Genomic DNA, 19,436 nt, shown 5'->3' on the forward strand with positions numbered 1-19,436 from the left:
TATACAATAGATTTTTATATATGCACATTTCATAATGAAATCCACATAAGATATGATCCTGTTTTTTTTTCTGTGTGCAAAACCAGAAGGCAGAAAGTTGTAGCTGTGCAGGGTACTACCGTGTACAATTGTGATATGCCCTTAATACTCAGAAAACAATGTACAGAAATGTTGTACCAGAATATGTTTGTTTGCTTTGTTTATTTCTTTTAACGTGCTTTTAAATACAGGTAAAAAATGTGGGAAAAAACTGAAGAAAGATGTGGATTTTGTTTGTTTTTTTAGAATCTCTCCTTTGTGGTCAGTTTTTCTTTACTGGTGCTTTTTTTCAAATTCTCCAAAGTGAGCACAAGCCAATCTCTGACATTTTTGTTGATAAACAAAATACCTAAAATGCGAAATTATTTTGAAATGTGAAAATTATTAGAGCATTTTAAATTATTACCTTAATTACTATTACCTGAATCTAAAAAAGAAATCCATGAATGACAAACATTTTTAAGGGCAAAAGAGCCCCAGTCTAGTAAATGCTAAAACCTGGAAATTGCACTGTAATATATTTTACCATTTTAAATCTTTATAATGATGTGCAATTTGGTTTTGTTGCCTCTCCAAGGTCAGATGGCTAAAAACTGGCAAATCCCAAGACTAGGATTCAATTTCCATCAATGTCAATATCCATTCCACACAACCACCCTTCTTGACAGTGTTGAATTTGAGGCTTAGATGAAAGGGGATAGAAAAACAATAACTTGCGTAGAGGTATTCTCTGATGGTAGATTGTATGTCAGTGGGATCTGTGGTGATAACCCCTTTTTCATTTTTTATTGCATCTATTTGATTCTTCTCTCTTTTTTTCTTTATTAGTCTTGCTAGCGGTCTATCAATTTTGTTGATCTTTTCAAAAAACCAGCTCCTGGATTTATTAATTTTTTGAAGGGTTTTTTGTGTCTCTATTTCCTTCAGTTCTGCTCTGATTTTAGTTATTTCTAGCCTTCTGCTAGCTTTTGAATGTGTTTGCTCTTGCTTTTCTAGTTCTTTCAGTTGTGATGTTAGGGTGTCAATTTTGGATCTTACCTGCTTTCTCTTGTGGGCATTTAGTGCTATAAATTTAAATTTTTGCAACATAGTCATCTGACAAAGGGCTAATATCCAGAATCTACAATGAACTCAAACAAATTTACAAGAAAAAAACAAACAACCCCATCAAAAAGTGGGCAAAGGACATGAACAGACACTTCTCAAAAGAAGACATTTATGCAGCCACAAAACACATGAAAAAATGCTCATCATCACTGGCCATCAGAGAAATGCAAATCAAAACCACAATGAGACACCATCTCACACCAGTTAGAATGGTGATCATTAAAAAGTCAGGAAACAACAGGTGCTGGAGAGGATGTGGAGAAATAGGAACACTTTTACACAGTTGGTGGGACTGCAAACTAGTTCAACCATTGTGGAAGTCAGTGTGGCAATTCCTCAGGGATCTAGAACTAGAAATACCATTTGACCCAGCCATCCCATTACTGGGTATATACCCAAAGGACTATAAATCATGCTGCTATAAAGACACATGCACACGTATGTTTGTTGCGGCACTATTCACAATAGCAAAGACTTGGAACCAACCCAAATGTCCAACAACAATAGACTGGATTAAGAAAATGTGGCACATATACACCATGGAATACTACGCAGCCATAAAAAATGATGAGTTCATGTCCTTTGTAGGGACATGGATGAAACTGGAAAACATCATTCTCAGTAAACTATCGCAAGGACAAAAAACCAAACACCGCATGTTCTCACTCATAGGTGGGAATTGAACAATGAGAACTCATGGACGCAGGAAGGGGAACATCACACTCGGGGGACTGTTGTGGGGTGGGGGGAGGGGGGAGGGACAGCATTAGGAGATATACCTAATGCTAAATGACAAGTTAATGGGTGCAGCAAACCAACACGGCACATGGATACATATGTAACAAACCTGCACATTGTGCACATGTACCCTAAAACCTAAAGTATAATAAAAAAAAAAAAGAAAAACAATAACTTAATACAATTGTGGAAGAGTTCAGCAGTTTTTAAATTACAATAGTTCAAAATTTGTTTCATTGATTTTTTTGGCTAAGGTGTAACTCTGGAAATCTCGGAACTTCTGCAGAACATAAAGAAACTTGCTCGATAGAAGTGGCGAGTATAATTGTGAAGGAGGCTATGGGGAATTTGTCAGTGTAAACAGTGAGATCCAAATGAGTCTACCCTTGAAGTGAATAAAGGCTTTCCTTGAGTTCACAATACAGTTATTGTAATCTTGCTGAAAACTGAATTGTGGAGTAATAAGTTTTCAAGCAAAGGGGCAGTTTATATATTTCCCTGTTCATAATATTACCTACTGTCAATGGGAATCATAAAATGTGCACCGAAAGATGGCAAGACATAACATATTTATGAATTAAAATAGAAGATACATATTGCAAACTAGGGACTTTTTCCAGAAAGAATAGCTTCGTGTAAGTTTGTCTTTGTTTTTAGAACAGCTCACAAAAATTTGGTAAGATTATCCACAAAAGTTATGAATGAGCTATCTTGATGTTTTTATGCCAGAGTAGTCATTGAGGATGTAAATGAATGAATACATTCTGCAAGTATTTGGGTCTGAGGATGAAAAAAATAGTAGTAGTGTTACTCAAAAAGTAGCATAATCGCTGCAGGAAAATACAAAACACTGAATTCTTACTAAAACTTTTTATTATTATTATTATATTTTGAGATGGAGTCTCGCTCTGTGGCCCAGGCTGGAGTGCAGTGGCGTGATCTCTGCTCACTGCAAGCTCCGCCTCCCGGGTTCACGCCGTTCTCCTGCCTCAGTCTCCCAAGTAGCTGGGACTACAGGTGCCCACCACCATGCCCGGCTAATTTTTTGTATTTTTAGTAGAATCGGGGTTTCGCCATGTTAGCCAGGATGGTCTCGATCTTCTGACCTCTTGATCCGCTCTCCTTCCCTCCCAAAGACTAAAACTTTTTTAAATTGCCGACATAATACTCAACTAATAATTATGTGTAGATGCTTAGTTGTGAATTTGATATAGTCCATGTTGAAGAATTTGTTTTTGCTAGGAACTAATAGTTTTAAACAAATGTAGCATTAAAAAAATTAAAATGAAATTATTTCTTTCATGTAGTTTTTAGAGTAGTGTCAACCATACTCACAATCACAAAATTCCTTATATGTCAGAGAAATATTCTTTCTTAACTTAGCCAATTTTGAAACTAAGGAGAGTTACAAGTATAGTGTATACGTTATGTACTTCAAGATTATGAAAAAAATACAGTTTTGTTGACTCTGATTGAGAGTGAAAAAACTTAAGAGAACTTCGTCATGAAATTCACCCATCATGAGTTTTGGCAGTACCAGATACAAAAGAACTTTTTGTGTAAGAGAGGTGTTGGTTGTTAAGTATGCTGTATTTCATTCAAATTTGTTTATGCAACAGCTTTTGTTTCAATGGTTATACTTGGCATACTTAGTTTACATATGTCTTTTTATATATTAATATGTCCAAAGTTATAAATACTTAGTTTTGGTGTGTGAAAAGCAATTGAATTTTTTTCTACTTCCTACTTCTCCCAAATCCTATAATTGTCATTATTATTTTTCTTACAGGGAGTAGAAATGTCAGATTAATTAAAACATAGCTCAACTCCAGGAAAAACAGAGACATAAATAGATTTACCTTCATTCTCTCCTGGCATTGTTTTAAATTATTTTCATGGTTTCAAATCTTTCCACTGAGCTCAGGATGTTGCTACTGATTTCATCTTGCTGGTCAAGAAAAGACTGTGTGCCATCTAATTTATCCCAATTTCATGAATAAAATATTCTTCCAGTCAGTATTTCATTTCAAGATAGGGTAATATACAGTGGGCCCTTTGTATCGCTAGGTTACTCATTTGTGGATCGAAAATATTGAAAAACTAAATTGCATCTACACTGAAGATATACTGACTTTTTCCTTGTCATTATTCCCTAAATAATACCATCTAACAACTATTTATATAGCATTTTCATTGCATTGGGTATAAGTAATCCAAAGATAAGTATGTAGGAGGATGTGCATAGGTTAAACACAAATAGTAGGCCATTTTAGATCAATGGCTTGAACATCCATGGATTTTGGTTTCTGTGGAGATCCTGGAGCTAGTTCCCCATGGATGTTGAGGGATAACTCTAATGATTCTTAATATAGTGGAGAAAGCATGGGTTTAGAATTTAGACAAGCTCACTTCATAATGAGATCCATATAAGATGTGATCTTGAACAAGTTATGTATTAGAATATCAGTCCTTATTTATAAGCCATATAATTTTGCAAGTGATTTAACATGAATATATACATTCATTTATCCCTTAGGCAGGCAATGTTCTAGGTTTTGAAGATTTTGTGGAACATAAGTGCACTTTCAATGGAGTTCATAACCTAGCAAAGAAGACAGGTACTCATTACAGCTTTATACAAAATAGTGAACAAATCACACTATTGTTCTTCTGCAGGAGGCAAACAATGTTACATGTACACATAGAACAAGGGGCCACAATCCATCTAGAGGTTACAGAAGGCATTTTGAAATTTTTGAGATTTTATACTGAAATTTAAAACTATTTAAAAACACCTCACAAAAAATGAGTGAGTCGACCAATAGGGATATGTGTCTAATGGTAGAATTTCAGACTCTGTGTTACTTGAACTGGAGAGATATTTAGGAACAGGTAGAATTCCACTCTGACTCCACTGATAATGATATTCTGTACATAACGAGTAGATTTTCTGCTGCTGGTCTTTGAGAATTTAGATAGTATTTTAATTGTTTTTAAACAGAACCCAGATATTCTTTATATTTTACATAGTGTCTGTGGCTAAAACGCATACAGCCACACATGGATACACAAACAATAAGACAGAAACCAAATTTGTGATTATTCAAGAACATTGGTTAAAAAGGAGGATATTCACAATTGACATATTCCTATTATCTTAGCAATTTTCAATAGTGCTGCAGTAAACATGGGGATGCAAATATCTCTTTGATAAAATTTCCTTTCTTTTGGATAAATATCCAGAGGTAGGATTCCTGTGCCAAATGGTAGATCTATATGCAGCTTCTTGAGGAAACTTCATGCTGCTCTCCATAGTAACTGTACTAGTTTAAATTCCCTTCAACAATGTATGAGTTCCCATTCTCCACATTCTCACTAGCATTTGCTATCTTTTATCTTTGTGATAATAGGCATTCTAACCGGGATGAGATGATATCCTGTGGTTTTGATTGCATTTCTCTGATGAATAGTGATGTTGCACATTTTTTTCTTAAATCTGTTGGTTATTTGTAGCTTTCTTGAAAAATGGCTATTCAGATCATTTGCACATTTTTAACTGAATTATTTGCAGTTTTTTTGCTATTGTATTGAGTTCCTTTTATATTTTGGATATTAATTCCTTGTTGGATGAACGATTTGCAAATATTTTCTCCCATTTTGTAGGTTGTCTTTGCACTGTGTTGGTTGATTCCTTGACTTTTTTTTAGTTTGACAGAATCCCACTTGTCTGTTTTGGCTTTTGTGCCTAAGTGTTCATCAATAGATGATGGACAATGCAAATGTGGTGTACATACACACTGGAATACTATTCAGCCATAGAAAAAAATGAAATCCTGTCATTCGAGACAACGTGGATGAGCCAGGAAGACATTAAAGTAAGGGAAACAAGCCAGGAAAAGAAAAGTTAATACCACATGTTCTCACTCACCGGCAGAAGCTAAAAAAAGTTGATTTCATAGAAGTAGAGTAAAATAGAGTAGAATAATGGTTACTAGAGGTTGGGAAGGACAGAGGGAGGGAAGGATAAGGAAAGTTTTATTAAAAGATGCAAAATTACAACTAAATGGAAAGAACAAATTCTAGTGTTCTATATCACTGTAGGATGACTATAGTTAACAATAATCTATTATATGCTTTTAAATTGCTAAAGGAGAGGGTTCTGAATATTCTCAACACAAAGAAACTGTAAGTGAAGTGATGGACATGCTAATTGCCCCGATTTGATCACTATGCACTGTACGTATCAAAACATCACTCTGTATCTGATAAATTTGTACAGTTATTACCTGTCAATTAAAAAAGGACATATTCCTTCAAATATATTAACAAAATATTATAATTGAATATTTACTTGGCAAACTTTTGAGGTAAGGCTAACTTACTTTCTTTGAAGATAAGCTTGTTAATTAGAGTTTTATCTAGATTTTTCTTGCATAAACAGTACCTGGTATGCATTTTCTATGTCATATTTCCATTTTCAGGTTTTTAATAGTACAATAATACTTACATTCCTTTTTTAAAAAAATTATTTTAGGTTCAGGGATCCATGTGCAGGTTTGTTTTATAGGTAAATTGTATGTCATAGGGGTTTGGTGTATAGATTATTTCATCACCCAGGTAAGACGCATAGTACCCAATAGTCAGTTTTTTCATCCTCACCCTCCTCCCACCGTCCACCTTCAAATATCCGCTGGTGTTTGTTATCTTCTTTGTGTCCATGTGTATTCAATGTTTATCTCCAACTTATAAGCAAGAACATATGGTATTTGGTTTTCTGTTCCTATATTAGTTTGCTTAGGATAATGGCCTCCAGTTCCATCTATGTTGCTGTGAAAAACATGATATCACTCTTTTTCATTGCTGCATAGTATTCCATGGTGTATATGTTTCACATTTTCCTTACCCAGTCCATCATTGGTGGGCATCTAGGTTTATGCTATGTCTTTGCTAATGAGAATATGGCTGCAATGAACATACACATGCATCTGTTTTTACGGTAGAAAATTAATATTCCTTTGAGTATATAGTCAGTAATGGGATTGTTGGGTCAAATGGTAGTCCTGTTTTAAGTTTTTTGAGAAATCTCCAAACTACTTTCCACAGAGGCTGAACTAATTTACATTCCCACCAGCAGTGTATGAGCATTCCCTTTTCTTTGCAACTTCTTTGGCATCATTATTTTTTGACTTTTTAATAATAACCATCTGGCTGATGTGAGAGAATATCTCATGGTGGTTTTGATGTGCATTTCCTAATGATTAGTGATGGGGAGTATATTTTCATATGCTTTTGGCCATGTGTATGTCTTGTTTTGAGAAGTGTCTGTTCATGCCCTCTGTCCACTTTTCAGTGGGGTTGTTTGTTTTTTGCTTGTTGTTGTGATTAGTTTCCTTATAGATTCTGCATATTAGACTGTTGTTGGATGCAGAATTTGCAAATATTTTCTTCCATTCTGTAGGTTGTCTATTTACTCTGTTGATGGTTTCTTTTGCTCTGCAGAAGCCTTTCAATTTAATTAGGTCATATTTGTCAATTTTTGTTTTTGTTGTAGTTGCTTTTGGCATCTGTACCTTGAAATCTTTGCCATATCCTACATCCAGAATGGTATTTCCTAGGTTACCTTCCAGGGCTTTTATAGTTTTAAGTTTTACATTGAAGTCTTTAGTCTATCTTGAGTTGATTTTCGTATATGGTGTAAGCAAGGAGTCCAGCTCCTATCTTCTGCATGTGGGCAGCCAGTTATTTCAGCATCATTTATTGAATAGAAAGTTCTTTTCCCATTGCTTTTTTTTTTTTTTGGCTTTGTTGAAGATCAGATGGTTGTAGGTGTGTAGTTTTATTTCTGCACTCTCTATTCTATTCCATTGGTTTGTGTTTCTATTTTGTACCAGTACCATGCTCTTTTGGTTATTGTAGCCTTGCAGTATAGTTGGAATTTGAGTAACATGATGTCTTCAGCTTTGTTCTTTTTGCTTAGTATTGTTTTGGCTCTTTGGGCTCTTTTTTGTCTTCAAATAATTTTTTTCTAATTCTGTGAAGAAAGTTATTGGAAGTTTAGTAGGAATAGTATTTAATCTGTAAATTGCTTTGTGCAGTATGGCCATTTTAACAGCATCAATTCTTCCTATTCATGAGCATGGGATATTTTTCTAGTTTTGACGTCTCTGATTTCTTTCAGCAGTGTTTTGTAAATCTCATTGTAGAGATCTTTTGATTTCCTGGTTAGCTGTATTCCTAGGTATTTTATTATTTTTGTGACTATTGTGAATGAGATTGCATTCTGAATTTGGCTTTCAGCTTGGAAATTGCTGGCATATAGAAATCCTACTGATTTTTATACATTGATTTTGTATCCTGAAACTTTGACAAAGTTGTTTATCAGATCTGGAAGCTTTTGGGTAATGACAGTGGGGTTTTCTAGGTATAGAATCATATCATCTGCAAACAAAAATAGTTTGACTTACTCTCTTCCTATTTGGATGCCTTTTATTTCTTTCTCTTGACTGATTGCTTTAGCTAGGACTTCCAGTATGTATTAGTCTATTCTTACACTGCTATAAAGAACTACCTGGGACTGGTTAATTTATGAAGAAAAGAATTTAATTGACTAACAGTTCTGCAGGCTTAACAGGAAGCATGAACAGGAGGCCTAAGGAAACTTATAATTATGGTGGAAGGAGAAGGGGAAGGAAGAATCTTCTTCACATAGAGGGTGGAGAGAGAGAGAGCAAGGAGAGGAATTGTCACACACTTTTAAATAATCAGATCTCATGAGAACTCACTCACTATCATGAGAATAACATGGGGGAAATCCGCCTCCATGATCCAATCACCTCCCACCAGGTCCCTCTCCCAAAATTGGGAATTACAATTCAGCATGAGATTTGGGTGGGGACACAGAGCTAAACCATTTCACAGTACTATGTTGAATAGGAATAGTGAAGATTGGCCATCCTCATCTTGTTCCAGTTCTCAAGAGGAATGATTCCAGCTTTTGCTCATTCAATGATATTGACTTCAGATTTGTCAGAGATGGCTCTTCTCATTTTGAGGTACTTTCCTTCAATGCCTAGTTTGTTGGGGATTTTTAACATGAAGGATGTTGAATTCTATCAAAAGTATTTTCTGCATCTTTTGAGATGATCGTGTGGTTCTGTTTTTAGTTTTCTTTATGTGATATGAATGCAGAATCCTTCTTGCATTCTCATGAGTTTTGCACACTTTTCTGATTGACTTACTTTAACTTTGATAACATGGTGTTTGACAACTCACCTTTATTATCTCTACCCAAATATTCACAGATTATATAGACTCAATTCTATATTTTAGCATGGAATTTCAATAATATGTATATTTGAAAATCATTATATAATCACAATAGCAATTCATACTGCCGTAAACAGGTTTGGAGACAAACAGAGCTGATTAACTCTTTGTTCCTAAATTAAAGTTTTATGATTGGCAAGAGCAGAACCCCTAGGAAATATGTTGCCTGTTGGCAATGAGCAACTGAAGCTCCAGGGTGCCCAGCAAGACAATTAAGAGACTTTCCAGTCTAAATTAAATGAATTACAGAACGTAAAATTTTATTCTCAAGGAAGGGAATGCAGTTAATGTCCACTAAGTTAAGTTTTCTTGAATGCCCTTTTATATTATCATCTTCTAAATATCTTTACCTTTTATAAACTCTCAAGACTATCCTAAGTTGCCAAAACAAAGTGTAACTTGGGCAACGTGAAAGAACAAGGTATGGACCCTTTCCCCATCCTTTATTAGCATTCTAGATGGAATATTGGCAACATAGACAGATAGATATGTAGATAGATCAATAAAAGAAAATAGATAGAAAGATTCTCACACATGTATGACATTTAAAGGTCAATTTTATAAGGTAAGTTGTCTTTAAATACTTCCTTAATTATGTTATATTTAATAACTAGAATTAATTGCATTCACTTTTTTTAAAAGTTTAGGAGTTACTTATCTCAAACATAATTTTAAAGGTTAAAATAACATAAATGCAGAATCAAGGTTTTTTGGTTTTTTGTTTCTGTTTTGTTTTGTTTTGTTGGCCAGGCTGGAGTGGAGTGGCGTGATCTTGGCTCACTGAAACCTCTGCTTGCTAGGTTCAAGCGATTCTCCTGCCTTAGTCTCCTAAGTAGCTGGGATTACAGACACCCGCAAACATGCCCAGCTAATTTTCATATTTTTAGCAGAGACTGGGTTTTACCATGTTGGCCAGGTTGGTCTCGAACTCCTGACCTCAAGTGATCTGCCCACCTAAGCCTCCCAAAGTGCTGGGATTACAGGCATGAACCACCATGCCTGGCCAGAAATCAATTTTTAACAAGAGTGAATCACTAAGTGTTGTAAGAATGAAATGAGAAAATGTGTAAAATATTTTGTGTTAGCATCACATAATTATTTGATAAGCGTTAGTTTCCTTGCCTTTGCCATGAGCATTTCCCCAAGCTATATTTTGAATGATGAGTCAGTGTCCATTTCATTGATCACATTCTACCTGTGTAGGTCTTTTATTGGCAGCAAGAGAGATTCCAAGTTTTGATGAGGAAACCACCAACATGGGTCACCCAAATTCTACCTTGCATAGTTTTCTCTCTTTAAATAATTGGGCCAGCATCATTTACTAACTAAATAGAACTCTGTTCAAAAGGCATTGAAGAAAGATAGAGCAATTATTTTTATTTTGAAAATAACAGCAACAAATGAACAGAATACTGTTATTTATTAGACTTGACATGCTGAGTAAAATCAAGTTGCTGTTAGGAGAATGAAGAGATGTTACAAAATACAAGACAGTTTATATTCTGGTATTTCAGAAGGCAGGTCAAAGGCTGATGTTGTAAGAATAATTTATATTTGCCATTCTTTGCAATAATTTCACATGGAACTGGGATTGAATTTGATGTTGTGTAAAAAACAATATTTTGAGAGTGAAGAAGGTGGTAAACGTATTTTCAATGCTATAAAGATGATACTGTACAAAAAGCAAGATTTATTTTGTAACAAAAAGGGAAAAACCCCCACAAAACTCTCGGTAAGATTTACAATTGAATAAAACAATAACAACAAAAATGATTTAGTACCTTCTTTCTTTGTGATTTTCTTGAACCTAAAATATTTTATATGTTTTTGTTCCATTTATAGAATCTTTGTTAAAATCCTACTGTGTCCAGCTCCTTTGCTGAGCTATTTGTGGGGTGATTTTACTCATACAGTGGCCTGAACACATTTTCTTGATTTCGAGTATATCCAATACATTGCTCAAAGAACCTTACACTAAAACAACTGTGTTCTAATTTTGGAGTCTGAAGGAAACTTTGAAGAGGCCAGAGACCCAGAATTTTTGCAGATGTGAGATGACCCTGTCTGAAGCAATCTTAGCATCACTTCCGTGTATGTATATAGTCTAGGTGGAAAAGGTGCGTAGGCAGGGAGTAGGGAGCATAATTGACTTAAGGAAATTCCATTATTGAAGATAAAGGGACTCTACTCTGATTTCTGGGTCCAGCCCTGTGGGACACCAGCCATTTCCTGTGACAACAGAGACACTTTCCACTCCTGGGCATGGTGCATCCCACATTCCTTTTCTGGAAATTCATGGGAAGCCAATTCATGGCATACCACAGGAATCAAAAGAAAGATCTCTCCCTTGAACTTTGACTATCTTTCTTATCAAAAGACTGGACAGCCTGACTCTCTTGTCCACTGACATATATAGGCAAATATTTAAATGTACAAGGGTACAATTAATATCTAATTCATGAGAAATTTTTAGCAGATGCAATTCATATCCACTTTCAAGTTTCTTCAGTCTTAGTTTCTGTCATCCTGTAGAAAATCACATTACCAAAAACATGACAGCAGTCTAAGTCCAGCGCCTCAATGGAGAATATAAAACATGGAGGAATCATAGTGGGGAAAATTGGTAAAACTGCACCAATTTTCTAGTTAGAGCAAGAGTTCTCAAATTATGTTCTGCAGTATTTAGCAAATGTTCATACGATATTGGTTAGAATTGTACTCAAACTTAATGAATAGAATACCCTACTAAAACTCCTTAAATAACTGAGCCATTGAGTGGTCTCATTCAACAGGAAGTCCAGGTATTACCAGGAAGGGGGAGATCCTCGGTTCTTAGTCTTACTTGGGAGACAGAATTCTGCTAAGTGACAATTTGAAGATATCACTGAGCCCTATTGAAGGGAAATTGAGAGCAGAGAGTTTACATAGAGAGGCAGTATACTCTGAAAGGTGAGGCAGAGTGGGCTACTCAAAGCCAGTGTGCCAGCAACAGCCCTGAGAGTTCTGCATGGGGTTTTTATAATGTTGGATTGTTCTGGAAGTTCCCGCCTTTGTCTTAAGTCGCCACCTTTTTCTTTCTCTGGTTTTCCCACTTCTGTCTTAAGTACTCACCTTTCCTCATTTAGTTTCTGCCCAGGCTTGTGGAATCCTCTCTTACTCTCTTTGGATATGCATGTGCAAACCAGGCGTTGGATACGAATTCTACCTAATGGCTGTGTTGTCCACTCCAGGAAGGTTGTGTAGTGGTTAAACCTGTACTTACTGCTACTGCATATCTCTTAGGGAATTCTCCTCTGCTCTCTTCCCTTATCAGCATGCATCTAGTGACATTCTGACAGGTTAACTGCAGAGTGAGGGATTACTGCAAGTCATAAGGGTCATTGCTTTCCATCTAGGTGTTTTCTCTCCTCTCTCCTCATATCTAGCATGGATGCTTTGAGTGGTCTCTGGGGTGTGAGATTTTCCAGCCCTCCCTTTTCTCAGGGCCTCCCCCTTCTGCTCATGTCTAGCTATCAGCCTACTCTAACACAGGTGCAGGCAGGACGCTCATCAGTGACCATCATCGGCCTTCCTGGAAGGCTCAGGCATCCCTGGTGAGCAACACTTGTGATTTCATTTGCAACTGTAGTAGTTAGTCTTTGTGAGCTCAGACAAGCCATTTGTCTTTCAGCTTTTGGTCTCTATAAACCTGAACCCTCTTGGCACTCCTGCAGACACACAAAGCCTGGAAGAGCAAGGGGCTAAAGCTATAGGAACCAACACCAACTGCTCGAGATGAAGCTTTTTGTCCTTTAAATCCAGGTAAACATATTTAGTATATTTTTTGGTCAATATATTTAGTACATATTTTAGCGTTTTCTGGTCATACTATCTTGCAGTGACTACTCAGTAATACTACTGTAGTGCAAAAACAGCCATAGACAATACAAAAGTGAATGAATGTGGTCATGTTCCAATTAAAATTTTATGTACAAAAATAAGCCCCTGGCTAAATTGGGCCAATGGGGAGGGTTGCCATATTTAGCATATAAAAATATAGGATGCTTACATTGGAATTTCAAATAACAATTAACTTCTTTAATCTAGATATGTTCTAAACAATTGTTTGTTATTTCTATGAAATTCAAACTTAACTAGGTATCATGTATGTTAGCTTTCAACTCTACCTGCAAGTTGTCGTGTGATGACTTTTGGTTTAGACAGATTTTCTGAGGAGGAATTCATTATGATTATCCACACCCCAGGAAGATTTACAACTCTATTCACTGCAACATCAATGCATATGAGTGTCAGTGTATTTTTATTGTCATTGCCTTACTCTCCTAGCTCCCTCACATTTGCTTCCTGAGGTCACCTACTGTACTTTCCTGCTATGGACTAAATTGTCTCTCCCCAAAACCCATAGGTTGAAGCTCTATCCCCCCAATATAATGGTATTTGAAGATGGAGGACTCGAAGGAGGTAGTTAAGGTTGAAGGACGTCATAAAGTGGGGGTCTTAATTGAATATGAATAGTGTCCTTATATGAAGAGGCACCAGAAAGTATATTCTCTCTCTCTCTCTCTCTCTCTCTCTCTCTTTCCCCTTCTTCTCATTCTTCTTGCACCTACAGAAGAAAACCATATGAGGTCACAGTGAGAAGGGAGGAAGAGATCCCTCACCAGCAATCCAACTGTAGAAACAAGCTTAGGCTTCCAGCCTCCAGAAATATGAGAAAATAAGTTTCTGTTGTTTAAGCCACCAAGTCTATGATATTTTATTATGGCAGCCCAAGAAGAGCAATATACCCCTCCATTAAAACTCTTATTAAAGAGAGAAAATGATTACTACAAGTGGAACTGCATCAGTGTTTACCAAGGCCCAGTAGAGGGCATATATCTCAGCTCCAAGCAAAATCCTAGGAAACTGAAATTATGAGTGACAAATGGGACATGGAGGATAACTCTGTGGTCAAATAACAGGAGTTGAAATGGAAAGTAAGGAAAAGAAAGAATCAGAAGAAAAGAGGGACTATGGAAAAAAGAAAGTTTCCACTTTCAGAATTAAAAAACTCACAAAGGAAGATATAATAAAAATAATACTTTAGGCCAAAAAATATAGCCACAATATAAGTAACTTTATGGTATAAATTTGAAAAGGTGAATGAATTATTTTAAGAAAATTATATTTTATCAAACTTGAAAATTTAGTAGTACTGGAAAAATGGTCTGATAGAAAAGACAAGTGTTAATCTTCAGAAAACACATGATTTTTTTCATCATCCAAAGAATTTGAGATCATAGAAAAGATAGTTGGCATATATTTTATTTCTGAATATTATTAAGATATGACTAAAACTAAATTTGCATTAAGAACATAGATGTAACCACCCTAATTATAATTTTAGTTAATTAAATCTAAAGTCATACCAAAAGAATAATGTAGGAAACCCGGTAGGTTTGATTTCAGGCATACATGGATGACTTTACACTAAACATATTAAAATAGAGAACAAAGAATAAAGATAACACAATCCCCAAATCAGAAGGTTAATATGATAGCATAAACTGAAGCAATATAGCAACTGGATCTAAGAATGAAAGTGTAAAAACCTTAATTAAAAAAACTAGTTAATAAAATCAAGAGGTATATCAAACCATTATGCAGCATACACAAGTATTTAGTTCTTTTTTTTTTTTTTTTTTTTTTTTTGAGACACATTCTTGCTTCATCACCCAGGCTGGAGTGCAGTGGTGCAATCTCGGCTCACTGCAACCTCTACGTCCCAGGCTGAAGTGAGTCTTCTGCCTCAGGCTCCTGGGATTACAGGTCCCTGCCACCACACCTGGCTAATTTTTGTATTTTTAGTAGAGATGGTGTTTCACCATGTTGGCCAGGCTGGTCTCAAGTGATCCATCTGCTTCAGCCTCCTAAAGTGCTGGGATTACAGGCGTGAGCCACTGCATCTGGCCCAAGTATTTAACTTTAAATATGCATGGATGTTAAATAGGGAATCCTTCCCCCATTTCTTGTTTTTGTCAGGTTTGTCAAAGATCAGATAGTTGTAGATGTGTGGTATTATTTCTGAGGGCTCTGTTCTGTTCCATTGGTCTATATCTCTGTTTTGGTACCAGTACCATGCTGTTTTGGTTACTGTAGCCCTGTAGTATAGTTTGAAGTCAGGTAACATGATGCCTCCAGCTTTGTTCTTTTGGCTTAGGATTGACTTTGCAATGTGGGCTCTTTTTTGGTTCCATATGAACTTTAAAGTAGTTTTTTTCCAATTCGGTGAAGAAAGTCATTGTTAGCTTGATGGGGATGGCATTGAATCTATAAATTACCTTGGGCAGTATGGCCATTTTCACGATATTGATTCTTCCTATCCATGAGCATGGAATGTTCTTCCACTTGTTTATGTCCGCTTTTATTTTGTTCAATAGTGGTTTGTAGTTCTTGAAGAGGTCCTTCACATCCCTTGTAAGTTGGATTCCTAGGTATTTTATTCTCTTTGAAGCAATTGTGAATGGGAGTTCACTCATGATTTTGCTCTCTGTTTGTCTGTTATTGGTGTATAGGAATGCTTGTGATATTTGCACATTGATTTTGTATCCTGAGACTTTGCTGAAGTTGCTTATCAGATTAAGGAGATTTTGGGATGAGACAATGGGGTTTTCTAGATATACAATCATGTCATCTAAAAACAGGAAGAATTTGACTTCCTCTTTTCCTAACTGAACACCCTTTTTTTCTTTCTCCTGCCTTATTGCCCCGGCCAGAACTTCCAACACTATGTTGAATAGGAGTGGTGAGAGAGGGCATCCCTGTCTTGTGCCAGTTTTCAAAGGGAATGCTTCCAGTTTTTGCCCATTCAGTATGATATTGTCTGTGGGTTTGTCATAAACAGCTTTTATTATTTTGAGATACATTCCATCAATACCTAATTTATTGAGAGTTTTTAGCATGAAGGGCTGTTGAATTTTAAATGATGAGTTAATAGGTGCAGCACACCAACATGGCACATGTATATACATATGTAACAAACCTGCACGTTGTGCACATGTACCCTAGAACTTAAAGTATAATAAAAATACATATATATATATAAAATAAATAAACAAATAATATGCATGGATGCCTCAACTTTACATAAATTATCATAGAAAAAACCTAATCACAAAACGACATTTGACAACATTATGTGATCTTTATTGCTTTTAAAGACTAATAATCTAGGAATAGATTGATAATATTTGGCATAATAACTAACAATTCACCCACGAATAATGTGAACAATACTATATTGCAAAGGAGACACTCATTTACTTTGATTTATATTTTGCATGCCTAGAAAATCAAAGGTGCAGCTAAAAAGCAATTGGAATTATTTTAGACAATTTGATAAGATAATTATCTACAAAATAAATACTTAAAACCAGTAGATTTTCTTTATATTAGTAATAAGCAATAAAAGAATGTATCTCATTCCTAATAGTGGCAAACATGCAATAACTTCCTAAAAAGAAGGGAATCCTGCTATTTGTGACAATATGGATGAACCTGGAGGACATTGTGCTAAATGAAATAAACCTGATTGGGAAAAACGAATGCTGTAGGATGTCACTTATGTGAGAAATTTTAAAAAGTCAAACCCATAGAAGCAGCGTGTCAGAAGGTAGTTGGCCTGAGGCTGAGGGAAAGGAAACTGGGGAAATGATGGCCAAAGGGTATAAAGTTTCAGTTTTAAGATGAACAAAGCTGGGCATGGTGGTTCACACCTGTAATCCTAGCACTTTGGGAGGCCCAGGCAGGTGGATCACGAGGTCAAGAGATTGGGACCACGCTGGCCAACATAGTGAAACTCCATCTCTACTAAAAATACAAAAATTAGCTGGGTGTAGAGGTGTGCACTTGTAGTCCCAGCTACTCTGGAGGCTGAGGCAGGAGAATTACTTGAACCCAGGAGGCAGAGGTTGCAATGAGCCGAGATCATGCCAATGCACTCCAGCCTGGTGACAGAGTGAGACTCCATCTCTAAAAAAAAAAAAAAAAAGATGAACAAGTTCTGGGGATGTAATGTACAGCAGGAGTGGTGTAGTAATTAGTTTGATTGTGATTGTTATAACACAATGTTTGCATATATCAAATCATCATGTTGGACACCTTGAATATGTATGACATGTACTTGTCAATTAAATATTTTAAAATTCAAGAATACATTTGCCATGAAAAATGAAAACATGAAAAAATAAATACTTTAGAAAGGGAATTTAATTGGAAATGTGTTGGGCTTATAATGAAAGTCCATGTCTGAGGTCATGAATTTAAAGTGCAACCAGTCAGCTTACTTTCTGTTATTGTCTTGCAAAATTCAGGCGTTAAGACTGGAGAGAATGGTGATTAAATTCTACTAAGGATGTGGTTTTACAGTGTGAGTGAGAGGGTTAAGATGGTTGGCCAGGTGCGGTGGCTCATGCCTGTAATCCCAGCACTTTGGGAGGCCGAGGTGGGTGGATCACCTGAGGTCAGGAGTTCAAGACCAGCCTGGCTAACATGGTGAAATCCCATCTCTACAAAAATACAAAAATTAGCCTAGCATCATGTCTGGTGCCTGTAGTCTCAGCTACTGGGGTGGCTAGGTGGGAGAATTGCTGGAACCCGGGAGGTGGAGTTTGCAATGAGCCAAGATCTTGCCGTTGCACTCCAGCCTGGATGACAGAGGGAGACTCTGTCTCAAAAAAAAAAAAAAGATGGTTGAAGGCCTTTGTAGGAAAGTTGCTATGATAATCTGCGGTTAAGGAGACAAGTGATGACAAATGAGTGCTGAGAGGTGGAAGGAAATTTTCGTGCTCTGTGTGTGTGTCTAGAACTTTTATGTTTTTATTGTTTACATTGCATTTTACTGTTTGCATTACATTAAGTCAATGACCCATTTAGACATAATTTTTTTTTACAAGGTATGATGTTTAGCTTAAGACTTATTTTATTTTGCCTATAAATGTCCAACTACTCCTTCATCATTCATTGAAAAGTACCACCCACCCCCACCACCCCCAGTGAAGAGAATTTTGTTTTAAAGTAAATAAAATGTCAGTCATACACTACAGCAGTCCCAAGGTCGTGTCAGATTTGCCACTGTGCAGCTGAAGCAGCCCTCCTCAGCATCATGCACACAGTCACAGCACCGTGAGCGTAAATTGAGTGTTTGTTATGCTCAAGGCACTTTTAGAAGATCTTTCAGATGTCTTTTTGTTTAATTCTTTATAAAATATGCACCATTTTTATTTCCAGGTTACATAAAAGAAAATATGCTATGGGCAGACATTAGTGACTTCCAACAGTTAAATTGTTACTAAGTGGTCAAATTTAGAGTGTTGGATTCCAGACCCCATGCCCTGAACCATTATAACTAACACCATCTAGCATTAAATACTTTCCAAATGCTTTTTTTTTTCTACTTAATGTAATACTTACAATGATTCTGTGAGGTAGGGTTTTACTCCAAAATCAATTTCAGCATACAATTTGTCGTTCTTCTTGACTTTTCTCAGCACTGGCTTTTCCCCAACTCCACTCTTAGGTCTTTTATTTCTGTGATTTTTACCCACCCTTTGATTTACATTGCTTATAATTTTTAAGAATCCTTGACTCTGTGTTGGAATGGACTTTAAAACCACATAAGATAAAATTCTCACCCACTTCTCCATCCTCAGTCATTGCGTATCTAATTCGTATTCATGCATTAATAAGAATTTTGAATATACACCTTATTCATATGCACAAAGCATGCCCATTGGATGCAGGCCTACGTGAAGTTTTATAATTTTAAAACCTGGCCTATTTCTTTCTCTTGTTAGTCAGGTTAGGTTGTTGGTGTGCCAGAAATGTTTATTTTAGACTCATTTTCCATGAGCATTTTGCTTGAGGAGTGCAGGGGCTGCTGCTCCTATTTCCCTGTTGATGCAGAAGCCATATTCCAATAACTTCTGAGCTCTATGCTATTCACTCTGCAAATTTACTTATGACTCTACCTGACCATGGCATCAGCAGAATGACCTTCAGAACTGCAAAGGAGTCACAAAACATCCTGGCATTTTAAGTTAAGTGGAAAACTTTATATTTAACTTACAGAAGACCAAAGCTTCTGAGTACTTAGATTTTTTTAATGCTAGGACTCATTTTCTCAGTGGAGAACGAGGCATGAAACAACATGACGAAGATTATATTTGATAATTTTAACAGCACGGTTT

The 19,436-nt window shown here is 36.2% G+C and overlaps 1 protein-coding gene across 3 annotated transcripts in view; it reads left to right on the top strand.

Moving 5' to 3' along the window:
- Positions 1-19,436, top strand: part of SNTG1 (syntrophin gamma 1) — an 858,007-nt gene that overhangs the window by 184,959 nt on the left and 653,612 nt on the right. Inside the window, exon 2 of one of the 3 annotated variants that reach the window (XM_030795196.1) lies at positions 12,881-13,011. The exons of the other annotated variants lie outside the window; for them this stretch is intronic. The gene's annotated coding sequence lies outside the window, so the exon portion shown is untranslated. The remainder of the gene's footprint in view (positions 1-12,880; positions 13,012-19,436) is intronic. 3 annotated transcript variants of the gene reach the window in all.

The sequence above is a fragment of the Nomascus leucogenys genome, chromosome 16 (assembly GCF_006542625.1).
Source record: "Nomascus leucogenys isolate Asia chromosome 16, Asia_NLE_v1, whole genome shotgun sequence".
In the NCBI taxonomy this organism is placed as follows: domain Eukaryota; kingdom Metazoa; phylum Chordata; class Mammalia; order Primates; family Hylobatidae; genus Nomascus; species Nomascus leucogenys.